Here is a 21,908-nt window from a genome sequence, read left to right on the forward strand (position 1 = left end):
TAGGTGATTTCCTGAGATAATTCTAGTAGCTTTGCAAGCTATAACTTCCAGCTACAAAAGCCACGTTGATTCTTTTTCAGTATGTCATATTGATCCAAGTGATCATTAATTCATTTCTTTGTCTTTCTGGAAACCAATTTCAATGGTCTGAAGTTTGACTTTCAAGTATGCAGTTTTCAGGATTGCCCTTGAAGCACCTTTAGAGATTGATGTCACATTTGTCACTTTCCGTTCCTCTAAAAGGTAAGCTAAATATGTCTGCTTCCTCAGCAGTCACGCTTTTGGATTGTAGTATATAGTCTAAATAGCAATCAATGTAGCAACTAGATACCTTTTGGTGTGGGAAAAAGATTGAACTAGATCCCGTCTGTGGAATGTTAGGAAATGACTAAGTGCACGTCTACAGACAAACACCCGTAACAAGTTTATGAAGGCTTCAGACTTCTGGTAAGAGCTGGCTCTGTTCAGGTAGCTGTACTCAGCTGACTGAGTTTTGCATAGGAAATAATAACTGAAGTACTTGTCAACGGTCTAAGCTGCGCACATTAAACAGCACCTGAGCTCAAGTCTGTTGGCAGGCAGGTGGAATAAAAGTGGGCTGTGACCACATCTGGCAGAGAAGCCCCCAAATTATGCTATTACGGAAATGATTTTTAAATTACAATGGAAATTTTGCCTGCAGATGTACCTCTCAGTTTGTTAGGCTGATATAGTTACACTACTTGAAGTGATAGCAGAACCAAAAATACCCTCACGGAATCGTTGCTGTTGTTGACAACAAAATGCAGTTTAGCTATTCTCCAGCAGCGACGCAAAACATTTTCTCTGTCAGAGTGATTTGCAAAAGTATATGATGTTGTATTAATGAAAAAATATATGGCTATGAAGGAATTGTGCTTTTGCAGCAGAATGCAGAACTTCAGATGGCCAGTTCAGTTCTCAGGTTCTTATGCTATCCTCATGGTCACGCACTGCCTCTCCAGACATAGGGCCGGAGTCGGCTGGGGAAGAAACTTCCTCAGCAACGTGGTGAAGGCCGTATGCTATTTTCTTTCAGGAGCGTATATATTGTGTGGTTGGGGTCAGAAGAAGGTGTGTCATAATTCCCAGCGCTGCTGCATTTTCTGTACGTAGCATAGGCTGTAGGCGAGAGTGGAGGCTACTGCAATTTAGAATATATTTCTGGACTTCTTTAAATTACATGAATGCCATCTTGGGTTAAAAAATTGGTCCTTCAGTGAACCTTTCCTCATGATTTGCAGCACCGAGGGACTGTGTTATACTGGAGTAATCATACTTTAATTACGGATACTTGGTTTCCCTCCGCGTACTTTGTCATGAACGTGTATGCTCCGTAGCGGGTGCTACCCCAATGTCGGGCATTTCAGTCATGTTTTTATTTAGCTTCTCAAGAGTTTTCCACTGCAAATACAGAGTGGAGCAACAGTTTGATAAAGAATAAAACATGGATGCAGTAGAAAAGATGCACTCATTCTTCCAGTGTAGGTAGAGGCTGGTGTTTGATCCGTCCGTGTTGCCTTTGCTTCAGTTTCTTACCAACGCTTTCCAGCTGACCTCACATGGAGGGGCATAAACTCCTCAAGAAGTACAGTTGGAGACATCTGCTCAGTGGCATTAGTGACCTATGTTCAGATTTTATGCAGTTGCTGTCAATTTATTATTGTCACTTGTTTAGGCCAAGTTGACGTTCTTGCTCATGCCTTCCTGGCTTCACTTCAAGTACTTCTATAAAAATATACTACTTACTTGGGGGTGAGATGCAGAAACTGTTCCTAGTTTGTTCTTTTCTTGCACTAATAGTAATTAAAAATGTATTTGGAATCAAACATTATTAAAAATAGTTTCTCTTGCAGGAAATCGACACGTCTGCTGAAAAATGCTGAACCACATTCACATACAGAGGAAACAAGTATTAAAGGTAGGCTAAAAGCAATCAGTGCCATTCAGAGATAAGTGCATAGTATTAATTTTAGCTTTTGAATTATCTTCATCCAGAAGATGTTGTACACAGGACCAGTCCTGATGTACCATATTGAAACCTGTTAATTTTATGAACTGTTAACAAATGCAAGGATCCGAAACCGCAGTCACTGACTGGTGAGGAAAAAATGGTGTTTTCAGCTACAGACTGTTTGGCTTAACAATGATAGTATTAGAGTTCCACGAGTTCTGTTACATATATTTTGGGCAAAGAGATATATTTTTAAATTTAGATACCTAACAAAAATAGGCATTATCCGTATTTCTCAGATCTCTTGCCTGGAGAGAGTTGTACTTTATTGTTTTAGACCCAGTTCTTGCCGTTCTATCTTTTTTCTTAATTCAAAGTGCTCCAAGGGTTTTTCTTCCCCTCTCCCTTCTCTCTACAGTTTTTGATGTTCTCTAGAGAATATAGGTGGGTGAATAATATCAAATTTTATCTCTGCATCACCCCTGCTCAGCATGATCCTACAGAAGAAAATGGAAAGAATAATTGACACTGGTCAAGGAACTGAAGGCTGAACGTGATCCATAATTAAACAATACTTTCACATGGCTGAGCAAAGAGCAAGCAGCTATCACTGCTCTCTGATGTTCTTTTAGAAGGCTCATCTCCATTTGAAAGCTTACTTTAGAAGGATTTTTTCCTGCCAGCGTTTTTAGCAAAATTTTAGGTTGTGCTCTAGATATGAACGTTATTTTTTCTTTTATGTATACTCTGCTACTTTTTCATCTGTTGATACCTAATATTATGGCATAAATGTGAGAATGTACTGAACTTAATAATAAATGAAATACCGGCACAAATAATCCAAGAACTGCTTGTCCTTTGCCTCTCCTAGGAGGAAGCAAGGAGAAGGAACTGTCCAGAGGGATTTGCATTCCTCACTTATTCAAGGCATGCTCTGGCAGTAAGGTGTTACCCAGAAACAAGATGCTCTTCAAGCATCCTTGGGACACTGGCAAGGTTCCCTTAGGATGGAGCGATACAGAGTAGAGTATCAGAACAAAACAACAGAAATCAAAGCCAAAAATAAAACCTGAGACATATACATGTCTGCGTCTATTATGCATGATCAGCAAGATGTTCTTGAATACATAACAGGTATCCTACCGTCTCTTTACGTGTAAAATTAGTTTGAACGCTACAGTTGTTAGCCCAAAGTTTCATCCTTTCGTTTTAGATGCAAGTCTGAAATCACAGGCCTCATGACAGCTCCAAAGCGCGCTCTCTGACTGTAGGTGCTCTCAGTACCCATGTTAGCAGTGAGGTTCCCACTATAGAGATGACTCAGAAATGTTGCTTCCTGATTTTTTACTTAAGCTTTATCTAACCAGGGTCTGACTGACTAAATGAGACCAGGCATAGCCTAGGAAAGGTGTCAGCACCCCTTGTGTTAGACAAAAATTAAATAATGGTTTTTCCTAGGGCAACTGGTTGCAAACAAAGATGTAGAAGCACTTCAGTGCTGAAGATCTTGTACCAGTTCTAGTCTTTTATGGACAGAAACATGTTGCAAAACGCCCACTTCTCACCTGGCTTCCCTACTGGAAAGTCTAGCTCAGACTCAGACCTTCAGCACTCATCGGGGGCCTAAGCTTTTTCCCAAACCTCCCAATCTGTCCTGTGTCTACCTGCACAGTATCCACCCAGCTCCCCATTTGGACCCCCTTTTTGCAGAGCATCTGGCTGCAATTGGGGGTGTGTAGCACCCGGAGGAAGATTAAATCACGTCACCAGTCTCGTTCACTTGGTGTTTGTAAAGAGCTCTTCCACTTGGGTGTCTTCTGCCTGCTAATCCTGGCAGTACAGGCCACCTGTCAATTTGTTAACATGTATTATTCAAGAAGCTGTATTTTGAGTCAATGAGAATTTTTGTCCATGTAAATCTACGTGATCCTTTTTATGTTGCCCATAAATAACCCTTTACTAATCACTTACAAAATAGGCCTAGGCTGTGCTATTGTATACCAGATAACTACCGTAGCATCATCTTTGCCATATGAATTTCAGTTATGCTCCTACACACTATATTGATAAAACTGATTGTAGGGAAACGATGCAATAATTTTTTAAAAAAGAAATAGGGTAGTAATTCTGTTAGTTATGATTTTTCATTACAATTATTCCTGAAATGCTTTTGGAGGCATGTACCCATACTCCATTCCAGTGGGGAAAAAATTAAGCAGGAAAAGCTCTGGGCTGAATGAATTCTTAATTTTTTTGATGATTTCCATAATACTCTGTTCTCTTGGTGTATTAGCATATTGCCATTCCTGCTTTTCTTTTTTTCTTTAAAAAAAAATCTGTTTGCGTAATTATGTTGAGTACAAATCTGTCTTTCAGGTTGTTCTTGGATGCCATGTATTTAGCATTGCATATTACTAAAGAGGATAAGCTTCGGTGTATTCATAATTTTCTGGACCTGGAAGAAACAGCACCAGTGATATTTACTGCGCTGTTACTGCTGTGCTTATGGAAAAAAACAGCCTTTGGGTAAAATCATTTTGGATGCTTTACTAGTATTGCACAAAATCTGGAATTGTGCTATTTAACTTGAGAAAAATTGCTTGGGATATGTGTGAATACAAAATCTTATTTGTTCCTAGAAGGAAAACTGAATAATTTTCCAAACCCAAATTTTGTCATGTGTTCTTCCTCCCAGATGTAAAACAGAGGTGTGTATCCATACTTAACCAGAGATCTTTTTTGAGTCTGTATCGTAGAAAATATGAAAAGAAATTTTGTTTTCTGGGATTCTGTTTCCCTTTCTGGAGAAAAAAGTGGGGGATATTACTACTCATGTTATTAAGAATTGATCAGAACTTAAGCATGAAAGCAAAAGAATAAGAGGCGAATAGATAATTACAATGAGACAGAAATGAAAAGACTTACAGGAATCCCATGTCTGTGTACTGAGATAGTATTACTTTGAAGGTCCAGTGAGTATTTTGTGATAATCATTAATCCATAAGTAGCTTTGGCTGTAATAAAATGTATCTGATAACTGCTGTAAATACGTTACCTGTATTGACAGAGAAATTAATTATTGTGTTAGTCATAAGGAAAGAAAAGAAAGAAGCTATGAAGATTACTGTCACTGCATGGAGAGCAGGATAAAAAGGTATGAAGAAGCAGGCACTGAATTTTGTGTAAGAACTGAGAGACAGCACCTACTCTGGAGAGCTCCTATATCTGCAATGCAAAGGAATAATATGATCTTAACCGTGTAAAATAGAGCCTTGAGAGCAAGACTGTAAAAAGCTGTGATTAGAAAGAGCAATAACAGGGCAGAAAAGATAACTGACCACAAAGAGTATAGCTTAGGAAAGAGGAAGAAGCAAGATTAAACACTAACTAGGAACCTATTTTTGGAAGATACTGTCAGAAATGATTGCCACCATTTTGCTTAGGAGAAGCAGCTTAGAAACGGCTGGTAAGTGTAAGGTAAGAGTCACGGAAGTGTATGATGTGGCTTAAAAATACGCTTTTCATCAATATGATACTAACAAGAAAGGGTGGGAGGCAGAAAGAGGTAAGGCAGGAGGAAACAGACTGTGGTTCTTTTATTTGCTTAAAGGATGTAGGGATCCTAATTAAATAATCACCCTTGATTTGCATTGAGCAATAATGACGTTTTCTTCCCCTGGCACTGAAGTGTGTTTTACAGTTTCAGCAGCACTCTGTGTTTAAATCCTATTATTGCCTACCAGAGTAAACAAGAGGTTTAACACGATTATTTGGGATGTTCCACTTATTTAAAGCTGGATTTGTTACTGCATCTATCAATAGGTTCAGCATTTTCTTAGACTGCAAGATAGACAGTAAGCATCTGTTTGCCTTTCTCTAATGCTTAGGGTGCTGTTTCATGAAAATTATGTGGGGATTAGGGAGAAATTTTCTCAGAATATTTTTAAAGGCCTATTTCCAAAGATACTATTCTTGAGAGTTACAGCTTTTGGAAACTAAGGGATCATGAAAACAACAACTAAACCTTGTACAGAAGTTTAGGAGGGAGGAATAAGATAGGTATGTCAAGGTAGGAATTGTTATGAAGCAAAGAAAAACTCTTCAGCACTGAAACTAGACATACTCTAGTATCCTCTACTATCCTTAGTTCGTATGGGTGACAGAGTGATCATATTTTTATTTCGAACTGAACACTGGGAAGTAGCTTGTATAATAAGGGGTTGACAAGTAATATTAAATAAAATGCTAGTGAATTTTTTTCAAAGTCAAAACGGGGGAATAAATAAGGCTGCCCAACTCTAGGTACTCGTCTTCAAGTATCCTGTCCGTGACCCTCATGCCGAAATGTAACTAAACGAGCCTCCTTGAATGCTGAAAAGTAGAACTGTAAAACTCTACATAGTCCTACTTTGAAATGTTTAGAGTGATTGAAAGGGAATTTCTTCTACCTCAAATGGATAACGCCATCGGGACTGGTTGTCTTTATGGGACTCAGATACCCTTTTAATGTGCCCACTGCTGCAAATTAGATCCTGAAGCAAAGGACACAGGTAGCTTAACCTTGTGCCAGGCTGCAAGGCTTGGTTGGTTTCTCTCACAGCTGCTCTTCTGTCAGCACAACCATAATTTCTGATTGGCTGCGTTTATCTCGGTGTTTTGGGTTGGCCTGGCTTCTTCGTTCTCCTAACAGGGGCTTTGGACTGGTGTAATTCTGACTTTGGCGTATCGTACTGTATCTGGTCCGAGCTCCTGTGAGGCTGTGCAGGAGGGAGGCAGGCTGTGTACCTTTACCCCATCGCTTGTTTCTGGTTTTCTGTAACAACTTTGTTGCAGCTTGTGTCAAACGTGGTGTTGGGATTTCATGGGCTATTGAGCGCTCATCCTGATGTTGGTACACCTCACTTTTCACTGCAGGACATCTCCACAAACACATCATCTTAAGCAAATGGGATTCCCTAAGAGTAAATTTATAATAGACCGAAATATGACTTGACCATCTCAGTGTTGACCTAGTGATGGGACTTAGCACATCTGATTTGACTGAGCCTCTTTCCTTACTGAGCTGCTGGGATGATGGGGATATGTGACACTGTAAAGCCTAGGATCCTGCAGGGGCCAGCGTATACTTTTAACTTATGCGGTGGATCATCCCATTAATTTTTGTGTCAAAGCACCATCCCCATTCTTCAGAATATTCATAAAGCAGACAGTTGACTGAAAAAAAAGGGCTAACAGTTTAACATGTGATTTGCCCTAATAATGTCAAATTTCTCGAAAGTAATACTCTGAAACCAATTTAGGTGCCACAGTCTCCATTGATTTTCTTAATATGTATATATCTTCAGTGAACTTTTTCACTCATTAGTACCCATTAGCTGGCTTAAAGCATGATATCATAATCATTAGAGAGTTACTCATTGCTAATTGAACATTTAAGACTTTTGCAATCCGTAATGGAGTAGATTTCTGTCTAAGGTATGAGGACCCTATCGATAACTTTCCATATTTGTAAATTTTAAAGTAAATGTTGTAAGTTAAGCTTGTTCCTTGTGAATACACAAATGCAATATCACAGCTATTTGGTTTTGAATGGAAATTTTGTGCAGTTTGGAAGGAGGCGGGGGATATTCATTAAATTTTTGCTAGAGGGTTTAAGCTGGCTGCTATTGGTAATTTTCTCAAACTCTTTCAAGCTTGAAATCATCAGCTGGCATGTGGTAAAGTTTACTGCAAATTTTGGTTTGCTTTTGTGATTTGAACTCAAGAGAGCATATAGCCTGGGATCATGGCTCTTTTTCACTGTTTCTTCTTATTAACCAAGTAAATAATACAAGAAATGTGTGTAAAAATGTTCCCATCTGCAACTTAACAAAGCTACAACGTAAAACAATCAGATAAAATTTAGCATTGATTGTAACTGAGCTCAAAGATTGTTTTAGCTTTTATTAGCAAGATGCCAGTATAGATGGACTCGACTAAGTTCTGATATGTTATAGGATCACAGTACCTATGTATTTAAAACTGCAGGGCATGATCAATATTTAAAGGCATGTCCATGAAACACAAGGTGATGCCATGGGATGATCCCGTGCCCCAGCACTTTTATCAGTTGGCTTATTGTATTAAAAATGCTATCGCTCATCCTAGCGGTAGCCTAGGCAGAATGCTGTGCTAACATGTTTGTGCTGTTTATAGTAGTTTTCATGTAAAATGACTTTAATTTTGTATTTTGCTTTATTACTGGTCTTCCAGTACCAAACCTGCTCTGAATTTTATTCAAGCAGTACTAGGTCTTTGTTTTGGTTTTCTGTCATCTCTGCTAACATGGCCTCATTCCCTTTTATCATATTATTGTTACGTTTTATCAAACAGCACAAGCATCCTCTGCCTTTTTACAGAGGGGGATTCTCTTTGGGAAGGGAGGTGCTAGGCACTCTAAGTTGCATACAGCAATTTACATTTAAAATTGGCAAAAGTGGGTGAGATATGATTTGTATATCCTTAGTGAATAACACCTATGATCTTCAATATATCACATAAATTCAGACATCTGTTCTGTTAAACTTCTGATTGCTTGAAAATTGTCCTTACACACAAAGCCCCTGTGACTAAAGTATCTGGATATCTTTAGTGCTACAGTTGTCAGCTCTAGTTAGATATAATAGAGACTGACTGTAACGTGCTTCAGAGAACCTTAAATGAGGAAGTCAGTGCTGTCTTGAAAAATAGAAACTGGAAGCGTCTCTGCTATGATATGATAGTGGGTATAATCGAAACTCATCTGATAATTCCCTATTCTGTGCTAGATCCCATTTTGCAAAACTGCACATATAAAATATCTGAATCTTTTACTTTTCCTTCAGTGTCTTGGAAAAAAAGCTTTTTGAATCCTTTAAAGTCATCACCTTGGAAAACAGTAAAAGATTTGGACAAGGATTTTCAAAACTGACTTTTAACAGCCGCTGTTCCATCTCTTCAAATTGGGGCTGATTTTCAGCCCACAGGCACTCAGGATATGCTGAACAACAGAGTTCTTCTGTGAACAGACTTTAAGCTTCCTCAAAATTATATTTGCTTTCATCCTTAACTCATGGCTTTTACCTCTGAATTCCACTTTTTTCAGAGCATCGTGTTCTGATTTGTCCCAGACATCATTCGTAAGTCTCGATCTAAGTCTGACCGCGCTACTTTTCTGACCTGACTTGTGGTTTTGCATTGTCTGCTGTTTCCACTTGGCCAATGATACCACTTTTCCATTCTGAAAAAAATACTCTTTCCTGGTATGGATTAACTTCATTGAATGGCTAGGTGATCTTACAGCCGTTGTTCCCATTTTCTTATGTAATTGTTATATGCTACAGAAATAGATTTTTACTTAATTAATGCCCAGAAATATTGTAATTCACCTTCTGCAATGTTTCAGAAAAGTGAGGAGGGTGTAATGGGGGTTTAAATTTATTTGATGTGAGGAATATTTCTGAAGACTCTAATTAGCCAGCCCTTTACCCTATTAGCGTCCTGTACTCTAATCTTCTACCCTCCAGCCTTCGAGGAGTGTTATAGGATAGAAGCTCATCCCAAGTCGCTCCCTCTGGCATCTGGGAAGGTAACTGGTAGATTTATCCAGACTTTCAGGTATTTGTCAGCTTTGCTGATTTTCTTCTCAGCTGTTGGAAGATTTCTTCCCTTAAAGTAAGCGGTGATACTTCTTACGCTTACTCACTTACTGTGATACTTTTCTGATTCTAGTTTTATTTCACCTCCTTTGGCCAAATCTTAAGGTGCTGCCTGCGTACAAACCTCACAAATGCAAATAATTTATAGCTTTTTTCCATTTCACAGAGCATTTTTAGAAATTAGACTCAACGACCATTTAATTTAATGTTTTCACCATGATTTTTTATACAAATATACTATATCTTCTTTTTTCTTTGAACTTCAGTAGCCATTGTCCCCTTTTAGAATAAATGAGAAGGAAGTGTTATTAAATTAAAGACAAAGCTGCTGCAAATATAGATAATGATGCTGCTAATCCTAATCACCAATGCAAAACTGATCTGTAGGAGGCTCACCAACTATGAAATTTCGTGTCTGTGGGCCCATACATGTGTGCCTATGTTCATATATAAATTATACATATAAATGTATGCAATGCAAGGTGCAATAAGGAGATAAGTATAAGTTCTTTTAGTTAAATAAGTTCTATTGTAGTCCTTTTTTAGTTTCAGTTTAAGTGGATGTAATCTATTTGAATGTAATCATAGGAATTTGACCCTTTACATTTTCTGATGAGAAATTCAAGAAGCTTTCCTTCCTGCTGTTTTGGTCAGACAGTGATATTATGAGGGGGATGTATTTTAAAATCCTGTCGCCTGGCAGGTGTCTACTTGAAATGTCCACTACTACTCTTAAAAGGAGATATCAGCAAAATAGAAACAAATGATTAAAGTTTTGCTGTGTTACAATTTGTTTTTTGCAGCTTGCCTAGTGGAATGTCACTGTTCAGCACTATGGTATTTTTTACAGTTCTCTTAGAATCTGTGAGCATGTGACTTTAAATGTGTTTTTGTTTCCAAATATGTTATATATTTGATATTGAAATATTCCTACATAATCAAGTAAAAAAATCTATCAGCATTTTTTAGCTCCTAATGAAGTGATTCACTCATACAAAATTACTATTCAGATTTTAGCGTTAGTCCTTTGATCTTGGGGTTTGCCTTAAGACTGAAGGCCTCGATGCTTTAAGCCTTAACGAAGAATCCTCATCTATATCTGTGTTTGCATGACCATGCCTCTTCTAAAGGTGGGTGTTTCCAACCTAATACACGTATACAAATGCTTTATTTTATTGTTTCCCATTTCTTTGGAACTTCTTCACATCTGGGTCCAGAAGATAGTCCTAAGCTATTTCACTGTAATATCTTCTTTGAGATCTGAAAGCAGTTTTTTATTAAAAGATGTATCTTCATAAATATAGATTTATCTGGCCTTTCCTTTGCAAATCCCAGAAGAGTTAGTATGGGCACTAATAAGTGTTTCACTGGGCCCTGAAGATTAAAATGAAGAAAGTCAACATTCAAATCCCGTTTCTTTCTGTTTAATTGACTTAAGTCTTAACAGAAATTATAATTATCTCTATTATATTTAAAACCTTGTTATAGGCTAATGAAGTTTGGTACCCCAAATTACATAAACTATATTTTTTTTCAAAATTAAGTTAGAAATAGGGAACAAAATATGCCTATAGTAAGATGAAAGATAAAAAGTGATTTTATAAGGTAACATCTTCAAATATCAAAATTAACAACCTCAAGAACCAAACTGATTCTTGCTTAATGTTTTCTTGTCAATTAAATATGAAGTAGAGCTCTACAAATTCTCCCTTCAATAATCTGCAAAGTAACAGTTCCTTCAAAGGAACTTGGACATCTCTATCTGCTTCTCCGAAAGATTAAATAGCACACAGCAGAGGCACACTTTTCCTAAGAGTTTAGCATGTTTAAAATGTATGCTACATAAATACTAGAAATGGGCTGAAACAAAGACCTTCAATGTGAGTAGTCCCAAAGGTGTAATAGCATCTTTGGGTTTGAACCTAATGTCAAACTTATGATTTTCTAGTGGAGATAAACCAAAACCTTGACCTTTAGGGAAATTGGGTCCAGAGGTGATTTTTTTTTCATCCAGCACCAGCAATAAATATGCCACATTAAATAAATACTATTCTGCGTAAAGAAAGTCTTAATTTTTAGACCCTATGCATTGATTTCTTTGCTTCTCCTGGGCAGATATTTGTTTCTTTACTTCATAAATATAAAAACCAGTCTTGAAGTTGGTCCCAATCATCTTTAATATTAGAATAAGGTAATTTTTTAGGACTCCTTTGTGATTTGCCTTATCATATCTTCGCAAAATAGGTGCTAAGTAGGAAAATTGCCAATCTCTCGTCTGCACTTTAGTAGTTATTTCTTTCTCTGCCTATTATTCCACATTTATCCTCACTTACAAAACACCTTTTACATTCTTTCTCTATTTGCATAGCTATATCATCATAATATTGTTCACGTGAGAAATTATCTCTCCTGCTCATGCTCTTCTCTATATCCTCATTTCCTTTTAAGCCTGTTTGCTGGCTCTATGTAATTTCTTTGTGCGTCTATGCACTCTCAAGCTTAATCTGATCCAGGAAGTACTGTTAGCAAAATTAACATATGCAAAGCTATTCTCCTGATATTTCTGGCCTATGTGAAAGTGGAAAGTGTTGGAAAAAAGCCAGCAGAGTCTATAGCTGACTCCTAGACTCAAAAGGGCTGGTAGGATTAACATTTGAAACAAATTTAAAACCATTTGAATGTCACCTAATACAAAAGTAGATGAAATATAGTACTTTCTTTTGCCTCTTAAAAGTTCTTATGAGTATTTTCTTTGGCTTTGTTTCATGTAGAATTGCAGTAGCATCTCTTTGTTATGGCTGTGGCGGTTAATCAGACCTATATTCATTAGAATTTTTGCAAGAATCTATTTTACATACTTATATTTCATTTGTTTTTGTCTATGAAAGGTGTTTAAGCTTAAACAGTTCCCAGAAGGAATTTTAAAGAAAATACTAGGACATAAAAATAAATAGTACTGAAGAGTAATTTTGATTTCAAATCTGTGAGTGTGCAAAGTACAAATATACTTGTAAGAGTCATATTCAGTCAGGAATTGGAAATCATCTATGTAAATTGTATGTCCAAGCACAAATAATCAAAACAGCTCTGATTTTGTATATCAAACACACAGCATATCTTTTGAACCTTTTTACAAGATAATGATTATTTACAGAAATTATCCTATGAATAACTTAGGGGAACAGATACTCAAATGAATTATAAGCTATTTTTGTAAGTGTTTTAGCTGAAAAGAGACAAAACGTATTGGCCTTTATCAAAAAATATTTGTCTGTTTTCAATGAATGTAAAGCAATGACGTTTTTTGCCCTGTTTTGCATTAAAATATTAAGATGAGCTTTGCTACAGGATCATAAATCATCCAAAACTCATCTGAAAGCCTGCGTAGGCTTATGAACTTTAAAGATCTTTTTAATGAAACTAGCTGAATTCCAAATTGAAAACCACACGCAAATCTAGGTTTCTTGTTATTTTAGTTTACACGCTAATCACATTCATCTTTTCTCAGCTATCAAATACACTATGTTGTGTCATGCCCTTAAATCTGCCCCATTTAGAAAGCAAGAGAAAAATTCAATGTCTCCTCCGTAGAAGACTACCACCCCTTTTGAAATAAAGGGTGATAAAGGGGAAATTTTTGTATAGCAAACGTATTTCCAGAAACGGACTCCAGCCTATGACAGGACGTGAATATGTTGACACAGTTCAGCCTTGTCATGCTTTGTATTTGATCTGAACAACACTCATTTGAAATGGTACATTACTTTGTTACATAAAAAGCAAGAACTCCCTAATTATGATTACCCGCATTATATTCAGGGAAAATACAGCAGCAGATGTATATAGTATCTTTTGTCTCCTTGGTTTTAAATGACAAAAGGAAAGAGCTATAAATGCTTCAAATAAATGTTCAAACACTTAAACATAAATAATTTCTTAAAGCACATGTTTTTTCTTGAGCAGCAGCATTTAGCCCTAATGACGTTTGTGGCAGGAGCACAGATGATACGTATGGGTTGGGATTTTTTTTTGTTTTTCTAAAGGGATATTATTCCTGCGTGACTAGTAAGCATGAGAAATAGAAATAAAATCCACAGAAAGCGTTTCAGTTTCATTTAAAATGTCACACAGTTGCCTCTATTATTCCCGCTGGCTTGCAGAAAGAAAGTCCTCTTTGTTAATAACAGCAGCACAACTCATCCCATTATAGTGCCTCTAACCTAATAAATCAGATATTTGCACATTTCTCCTGCACGCTCTTCCAAATACTATTTTGTTCTCATGGCCATAAACTCTAGCGCGGAATAGGCGTTGCAGCTGGATACTTTAGGAAATATGAATGAATGGAAAGGCCTGTGTCTAATTCCTCGCAGCATGGAGGGCTAGCCGAAAATATCCATGAGGTGGAGATGATGTGAGGTCCTGTCTCCTGTTCATGCCTGTGTATAGTGCTCAATAATGCTACCATAGCAGTAAGGCCTGAAAGTCTGTTTTGGAAGGCCAGTAATAGGTGCCCTAAGGATATTGTGATGGCTCCTATTCTGTCAGTAGCAAAAGCGTGCACTTACAAAGTGGGCAAATACTGAGGTGTTTAAATAGCCCTCTGAAATCCCTTAGAAGACCTAAGTATCCTATCGGTAAGACTTACAGAGCCTTCTGCTGTCAAGGATCTGTACAAGCAGCCATACATTTATTATTAAAATGCTTCCTCTGGCAGTTTTACTAGGGTTCATTCATGTATCTCTAAACATGGGAAATGGAATAGTTGCTAGGGCTGTTGGAGAGACAGTGTCATAAAACTCACTTAAAAATTGTCAGAATCTTAGTTGTTTTACCAAAGGAAAAGGGAGATGCACGCTGATGGTATGGTTTCTTCCAGGCAGTAGGGTGAGTTAGAAGTTATCATAGGCTCCTGGGCTTCAGTAACGTGCTCAGTGCGTGAGGTCAAACTGCTTTTTCTGATCAGAGCATACTTAGGAAGAAAAACTGTGCTAGTATGAGTCCTCTGACTTACCGCATGAGAAGGTTCGGTTGGTGCCATCTTCCCAATTGGTGCATGCAAGCCATCACCTAGTTTTTTTTTCCTAACACAGATAAGGGGTACAAACATTTCATTACACTTTAACAGGCTGCTTTGAAAAAGGTAGAAAACCCACAAAAGCTGTATTATACAGCCCACGAGTGTGCATCCAAAGGAGAATACGAAAGAGGCTACGCAGGAGCCCTGATTATTGGAAGGGGAGAAGAAGAGTGTCATGAGTGGCCTCAGCACAGGACAAGGCTGAGCAGCCCTGGAAGCAGCTCAGCCAAGCTTCCTGAAGGCAAGGAGGAAGGATGGAGCTGGGAAGGGAACACTTTGGGGCGAAACGGTGGCTTTACTGAAGTCAGCGACAAAACCAGAGCGAAGGAGGACCCAGGGAGGTCAGTGTTTCTTTGGAGGACTTGTGTGAGGAAGAGATTTATAGTGGGGTTTTGAAGGGTCATTCTGCTTGGCTCTGCTTGGTCAACCAGTAGGAAATTACACTACTTTGTGGTTATTTCTGCTGTAAATTACTCGGCTACTCTTGGCGCTCGGTGTGCTGAGAAAAGCAGCATCCCCCTCACTCCCAGCAAACGAACCCATCGTATTTGCTCTCCACTTGCTCACAGAAAGTAGGAATGAACAGCCCATATCCTTGGTTAGCAAGAGAACGCGTGGCAGAGGGGGAGGTAAGCTGCAAACTGCTTACGGTGGGCAGATTTGTTGGGTTTTTTTAGAGCTGTTTTGCATAGTGCATGCTCCCCAGCCCCTTTAGTTCAGTGTACTCAGAAAAGATAACTGTGAAGGCTTTCTTGTTATGGTGAAAATAATGGCGTTATTTAAACGCAGTCATATTCTGTGCTGCTTGTTTGCGGCAGCCCGGGGTGTCCTTTCTGCTGAGTTTCTTTTGCTCGCCAGAACCTGGTCCTGCTGCCATAAAATACCTGACAGTTTTACCACCGATTTATTGTTGAAGCTGGATTGGATCCTAAGAAAAGGTTATTTTTGCCTACCTACAAATAACTGCCGTCTGTTCTAAAAGATTTCTACTAACAAAATGGAGAATTAATTTCTGTGTAAAATACGAGAGGAAACACTGTTGATAATAACTTGTATGTGAACCTTCACAAGATAGAACTGTGCAGGTAACGTGAAATAAGTATGGCATTAAATATGCTAATAAGATAATGCCATGTTAGATTGGAAGGCAAAGACGTACAGTAAGCCTCCAAATATCTCCAGGATGAACTACATGTTTCCAGGAGCCTGGACATTACCTATAAAGGCATTTTTTTCCCAAAGTATATATACTGTTTACATTTCACGAATAAGATTAATTGAGCAGTATGGGCCATATTATTTCAGATGCCCGAAGTCAAAGGTGCAAACTTTGGAATTGGTCACAAAGGCAGATAAAAGTATGATTCAGGAGAACACAGAGGAATTGTATTTCCTCTGTAGAGACTCCCTTGTTGAATCATGCAGAAACTATTGATTATATTTCAAAGGTGTTTTTTTTTTTAAATACATGCCACTGACTTCATCTGTCTAGAGCTGTCTAAACTTCAAACAGATTTGGGAAACACAGTAGATAAAAGGAACGTATGAGAAATAAATTATGTCACCAAACTGGCAAAAGTCGTTCCCCCAAAAGAGGAGTCTTTTCATAGAAAAAGTATCCTTTTCCCTGCTTATTGATAATCAGGAAGTTTACACATAGGCTATATTTATCTAAATAGATAATTTTAAATGAGCGTTGCAATATAATCATTTTAAAATTCTATGTAAGAATCTGTCAGTTCTGGCAGATTATTGTGGAAAAAATGCCTTGCTTTTTGATTTGAATGTGTTATTAGCGTTTGCTAATTTAGAGTTTTCTATTCTGAATACGTTCACATCTGCAAAACGTTGATATGTGCCTCCCATATTTTTTCTGATCACATCCACGGAAAGATATGAAGAACCATAAGGAATCGAAGCTGTACTGTACGGTGTTCATTGTTCGCGATTAAAGACAACTCCAACAGTGTGTTGCACTGAGCCAATAGCTTCAAGGTAAGGAGGATATCCTGGGCAGCTCTATACTCGAGTCTCTGCTTAAAGTTGGGCAAAACAGTGATTTGAAAGCAGCTTGCCAGGTGGCAGCCCTTCTCACCAAGCCCCTGGGGGTGAGGTGAGATGAGATGTGAGCAGCCTCAGCTGTCTTTTTGTGAGGGGGCTAAGCCAGGCGGTGTGCTCCGATGTCTCCGCTTGAACCTCATACAAGCCTGCATCTTAAAACCATTGCAGGGTGCTGTTCCTGAAACAGCTACATACTGTTATTTGCACAAACAATAACCAGTTTGAATAGATAAATTAGAAAACTGTGATCTCCAAAACTTATTCTTGATTCAGAGAGGCGATATGTTTCAAAGAATTTATTCACATTAGCTGATTTTGGCTAAAGATTCCCAAGATATTAACGGCAGAACTAGGAATGAAAGCGATGTAAAAGCTTTAAAAAGGCCATAATGGTCAAAGGTCCATCTAACCCTGTGTCTCATCTCCAGCAACGATCAGAAACAGATGCTTAAGGAAATAGCGTAAGAACAGGGCGAGCATATCTAATACGTATGCCTTTCCCACTTGTTGCCATAATTGCCATAATTCTAAGTAGAAGGAATTTTTTCTTAGCTGATGATAAACCATATGATAGCCTATTCTGATCATAACTCCATCACCTTCATGAAATACTGGAAACGCTCAAATTGTTGTCAGACCCCACTAATAAAGCAAAAAAAATTCCATTAATTAAAGAATGAAAAGAGAACAGTGAAAAGACCATAGGATTTAAATGAAATATAATGGAATTTATTTCTGAGTGGGAAGGAATTTATTTTAAAAATGCAGTAATCTGAGGGTGAAGGCTTCCTCTCACAGCACCATGTGGGAATAATGAGTTTCCTGTAAGGGGGAATATCTGTAAACTATGCCATCCTAGCTTGATTGTTTTTTTTATGTTACTAAACATCCATTTTCAGGGCGATTAGTATTGGGGAATTATTTCATCAGCATTATCCTAGAGCGCCTGGTCGGATGGAGGAGGTGGCGGGGGAGAGGAAACGCGCAGCAAAGAGCGCAAAGGGAAAAAGAGCTTCTGCTCTGTGCAGTTACAGGCTCTCCGGGGACTGTTTGTCTGCCAAATGTTTCCTAAATTCCCGACTCTATCCTTTAGACGCTCAAACGTTAAGAGGCGGCTCGTAAAAAGAATAACAGCGATGCTGTGCTGGGGCTGCGCTGACTCGATGCGTCTGTGCTGGTGGTTCTCCTGTTTATTTGACATGGTTGACTTAGGACGTCTTGGTCACGGCTTGTTTTTCCAGCCCGGCTCTTCATCCTGGCAGATTTGCTTTCAAGTGCCAGCCACCTTTGTGAAGCTACCTTTAGATCTGCTTTTAGTGAAGCAGGTGGGGAGGGAAGCTGACAGGCAAAATTGCAGTGTTATCAGAAAGCCATGCGCTTGTGTGCTCTGCGAGAGGCACTACTTCAAATGCCTTTTCACTGACAGGTTTAAAAAGCAATGTTTGTTCTTAGCCTTTGTTGGCTTAGTTCGGCTGTTTTTCTGTTTTAAAAAGAAAAAAGGTGGCCGTCTCACCCTCAGATCCCCTCATATGTAATCTGCTAAACTACCAACTGGATCCAAGCGAGTAGATTTTGTGTATGTTTATTCAGCCAGCAGATCAGCTGTTATTGAACAACTTGTAGGGAAATATTAAGGGATGGAAAATTCCCATTATCCACCTATGGAAGGAAGGGAAGAATCTTTCTGTGTCTTTGTAGCATTGCTCTAACATCAGCAATGAGTCCAAGGTGCCTTTTGGCATCACAGAGCTATTGAGGCGCATGCTCCATCTCCGTGACACACGACAGAGTAACACCACATCATCCAGATTTGCCTCACACCCCAAAATTGCTAGGAGAGCTCTAGCACCCAGAAGTTATTTGGTGACAGCCACCCTAGCCCTGTGGCCAAATGGTGAGATGTGAGCACGAGCTCGGAAAGGGTAAGCCTGACCTGTGTAAGTCCTGCTCCAAGACAACTCACCGTCTCTGGTCCAGCAGGTCCAGTTGTGGTCCTGGACAGCTTGGGATTGTGTTTTTGACTTCATGTGTTTCACCCTTGACTTTCAGGGTGTTTAATTTAACATTGCTTCAGAAACCCTTTAGAAAGCAGTGGACCTGCAGCATTCAATCTGCTACAGGTGATGTTTTTGATTTCTATTCTTTTTCCAGCTATTCCTATTGTCCTCAAGGTTGCAGGCAACTTGCTTTGTGAGTAAAAAGATCTGTTATTTCCTAAATGAGAACCTACCCCTCTGCATTATGTGGGAGTAATGTAGGATATAAGGAGTGGTGACCCTTTATAATGGATTTTCTTCCATTTGCTTCACTGAATCTTCAAGGACTGCATTTCGATTCTTCCTTCGTGATTTTACCTCAGAGGTTGGCACGTTAGGGTTGCAAAAGAAGAGCTCTAGTCAGATCAAAAGAGGTGGCAAGTAAGTGCGTTAAGTGCATAAAATCCTCCCCTTCAACAAATATATGTTTTATATGAGCGCAGCATCAGTGCGTTATACCACAAAATCAATGTAATTTACACAACTCTACACTAAAGTTCTCTCTACCCTGCTTCTACCTCTCCCCTCACAGCATAAAATAAAATAAAATGATCCTTTGTGCGTTTCTCAATAAATGTGCTTCTGATATGCTTCTTATCAAATCAATCTGACACTCTTCCCTTTCAAGCCTGACATGCCATTAAATTGACGTGCAAAGATTTTCAAAAGCGCACAAACCGTCTTAATTTATATATTTCTTAATGGTATAAGGTATAAATAGCTTTTAAAAATTTGAGATGGTCTAATCATGTGTTTTAAAATCCATATCTTTGAGGGTTGAAGAACGCAGCTCATTTTAATGTGTTACAGTTGCTGCTTCTCTCATTAGTTGCTATGCCTCCTGTTAGAAACGTGTAGCCACCGTAACCATGAAAATTCAACATTCATCCTCCCGCTTGAGGACATGTTTACTTTGAAACAAAAACCGCACTGTGGTTCATTTGTGCAACGTTTACATGGAAGCGTTTGTGGATATTGTGAAATTTGCAGCCCACGTAACGATGCCAACATTACACCTTCAATTTATACATTTCTTGGTTCGTTTCGAGGAATGTCTACTTGTGCATTCAAAAAATTACTTTTAGTACTCCCTAAACAAATCCAATGGTAACGAGTGTAATAAATCAGTTTTAAAAATCCATAAATTTGCTTTTGTGGGAAGAGAAGAGAAGTTAGGAAACTTAACCAGCAACTTACCTTTGCTGCTCTTTCCTGTTCAAGGCATTGTCTGAACAGACGAGGCATCTCTGGACGGCATTTGAAAGCCTTTGAGCTTGTGTCCTGTCTGGTAAGAGGTTGCAAATATCAGAAATCAGAATTTCCAGCAGGTACTGCTGGGCCTTATCACTGTAGCACTGACTTAAGAACAAGTAGCTGTAGTACAGGGGCACAATCAGGGACACAAGAAACTCTTGGTGGGGCTGGATGTACTGCTCCTGTTGGTGTAAGGGGAGACATCAGAGTCTGTCCACAAAATTAAATGAGCTCTGTCCAGAGCTGCATCCAGAAGCTAATAAGAGATTGAAACTGGTTTTGAGATCTTGGCATAGCATAATAACTAACACGGTCTATTTATTGAGGTGCCCCTTTTCATTTAAATGACATCTCCCAAATCTCTCCCAGTGTTTCCTCCTGTAAGTGCATTGCAGCAAACATATCTAGAAGCTGCAAAGCTTTGATTGCCTCAAAAATTACAGTAACCTTGGCAAATTGAAAGCAATTCTTTTATCAGTATTACATCGGGAAACACTATAAAACACAAACTAGATTTGTAATGCATTGGGATGTGCAAGGGGTGGAAATCTCCCAGGATTTTGCCTCGGGATCTTTCCCAGGATTTACCAGATTAAATTCTCACTAGTCTTCTGTTTACTCCTAGCATATATTCACAGGCTTGCCCAAGTGGATAAATGATCATAGAATGTCTGGGAATATAACACATATCTTCTTCTCTTCAGTCATAGTGACAAAAATATAAATATTCCATCAGGGATAATCAATATCACCAATGCCGACAACTGTTATGAAATATTCTGTTCATTCACCTCTGTTTCTTCTTCCAGGATGTGGAAGAAATAGTTTGATTGGTTTCTTGGTTAACTGCTTATTTGCCTGTGCTTGTGGGCATTTAAGTGAGTGGGGTGTGGTAAGGATACACTGAGATAAAGCTAATTTAAAAGAAACTCATTGTGCTTTTGATTGTCTAGTTCATTAATTATTTTTTCCTCTTTCGAGGGTAAGCTCCACAGCAAACAGCCAGCATGCGTGACAATTCTGCCTGTAGCACTGACGTTCCCCCGGCTGAAGTCTTCATCCAGGAGAAAACATCCTTCATCTCAGGTGCTATTTCCCTTTTCAAAAAAATCGAGAGCAAGCTTCAAAAGATGGGCACTTTCTTAAACGGTAGGTGGGCTGACTACTGCCTGACCCTTTGAGGAAGTCATGGGATAAATACAAATGGGGGACAGTATTCTCCAAAACTTTTCAGAAAGTGCTATCAGCCTTGGATTGCAATTTCATGGGACAGAGACCCCCCAGCTCCTGGACTTATAACTGAGTTGGGCTGTGGGCAACTGAAGAGATTTTCTTTGCAAAGCACTGCTACTGATCTCAACAGAGCCATTTCTTCAGCCCTGGTTTACTTAAATCAGTATTAGAACAAATCTGGTTTTATTTTAGTGAAACAGAGGGTTTTGTGTTCTTGATTACAATGTTGGAAGCATGATACAAAAAAAGTCACCCCAAAATCACAGAATCACAGAATGGTTGAGGTTGGAAGGGACCTCTGGAGATCATCTAGTCCAACCTCCCTGCTCAAGCAGGGACCTCTAGAGCATATTGCCCAGGATCACATCCAGACAGGTTTTGAATATCTCCAGCGAAGGAGACTCCACCACCTCTCTGGGCAACCTGTTCCAATGCTCAGTCACCCTCACAGTGAAGAAGTTTTTTCTCAGGTTCAGATGGAACTTCCTGTGGTTCAGTTTCTGCCCATTGCCTCTTGTCCTGTTGCTGGGCACCACGGAGAAGAGGCTGGCCTCATCCTCTTGACACTCCCCCTTCAGATACTTGTACACATTTAT

The 21,908-nt window shown here is 38.8% G+C and overlaps 1 long non-coding RNA gene across 1 annotated transcript in view; it reads left to right on the forward strand.

The window, feature by feature from the left end:
• The window catches only part of LOC104150262 (uncharacterized), an 88,144-nt gene that overhangs the window by 30,011 nt on the left and 36,225 nt on the right, over positions 1 to 21,908 (forward strand). Inside the window, exons 5-12 of the long non-coding RNA XR_695560.2 lie at positions 154 to 243; positions 1,875 to 1,939; positions 2,844 to 3,106; positions 4,349 to 4,498; positions 16,622 to 16,723; positions 18,941 to 18,979; positions 19,111 to 19,206; positions 20,047 to 21,228. This is a non-coding gene — a long non-coding RNA (uncharacterized lncRNA). The remainder of the gene's footprint in view (positions 1 to 153; positions 244 to 1,874; positions 1,940 to 2,843; positions 3,107 to 4,348; positions 4,499 to 16,621; positions 16,724 to 18,940; positions 18,980 to 19,110; positions 19,207 to 20,046; positions 21,229 to 21,908) is intronic.

This window comes from Struthio camelus, chromosome Z (genome assembly GCF_040807025.1).
Source record: "Struthio camelus isolate bStrCam1 chromosome Z, bStrCam1.hap1, whole genome shotgun sequence".
NCBI lineage: Eukaryota > Metazoa > Chordata > Aves > Struthioniformes > Struthionidae > Struthio > Struthio camelus.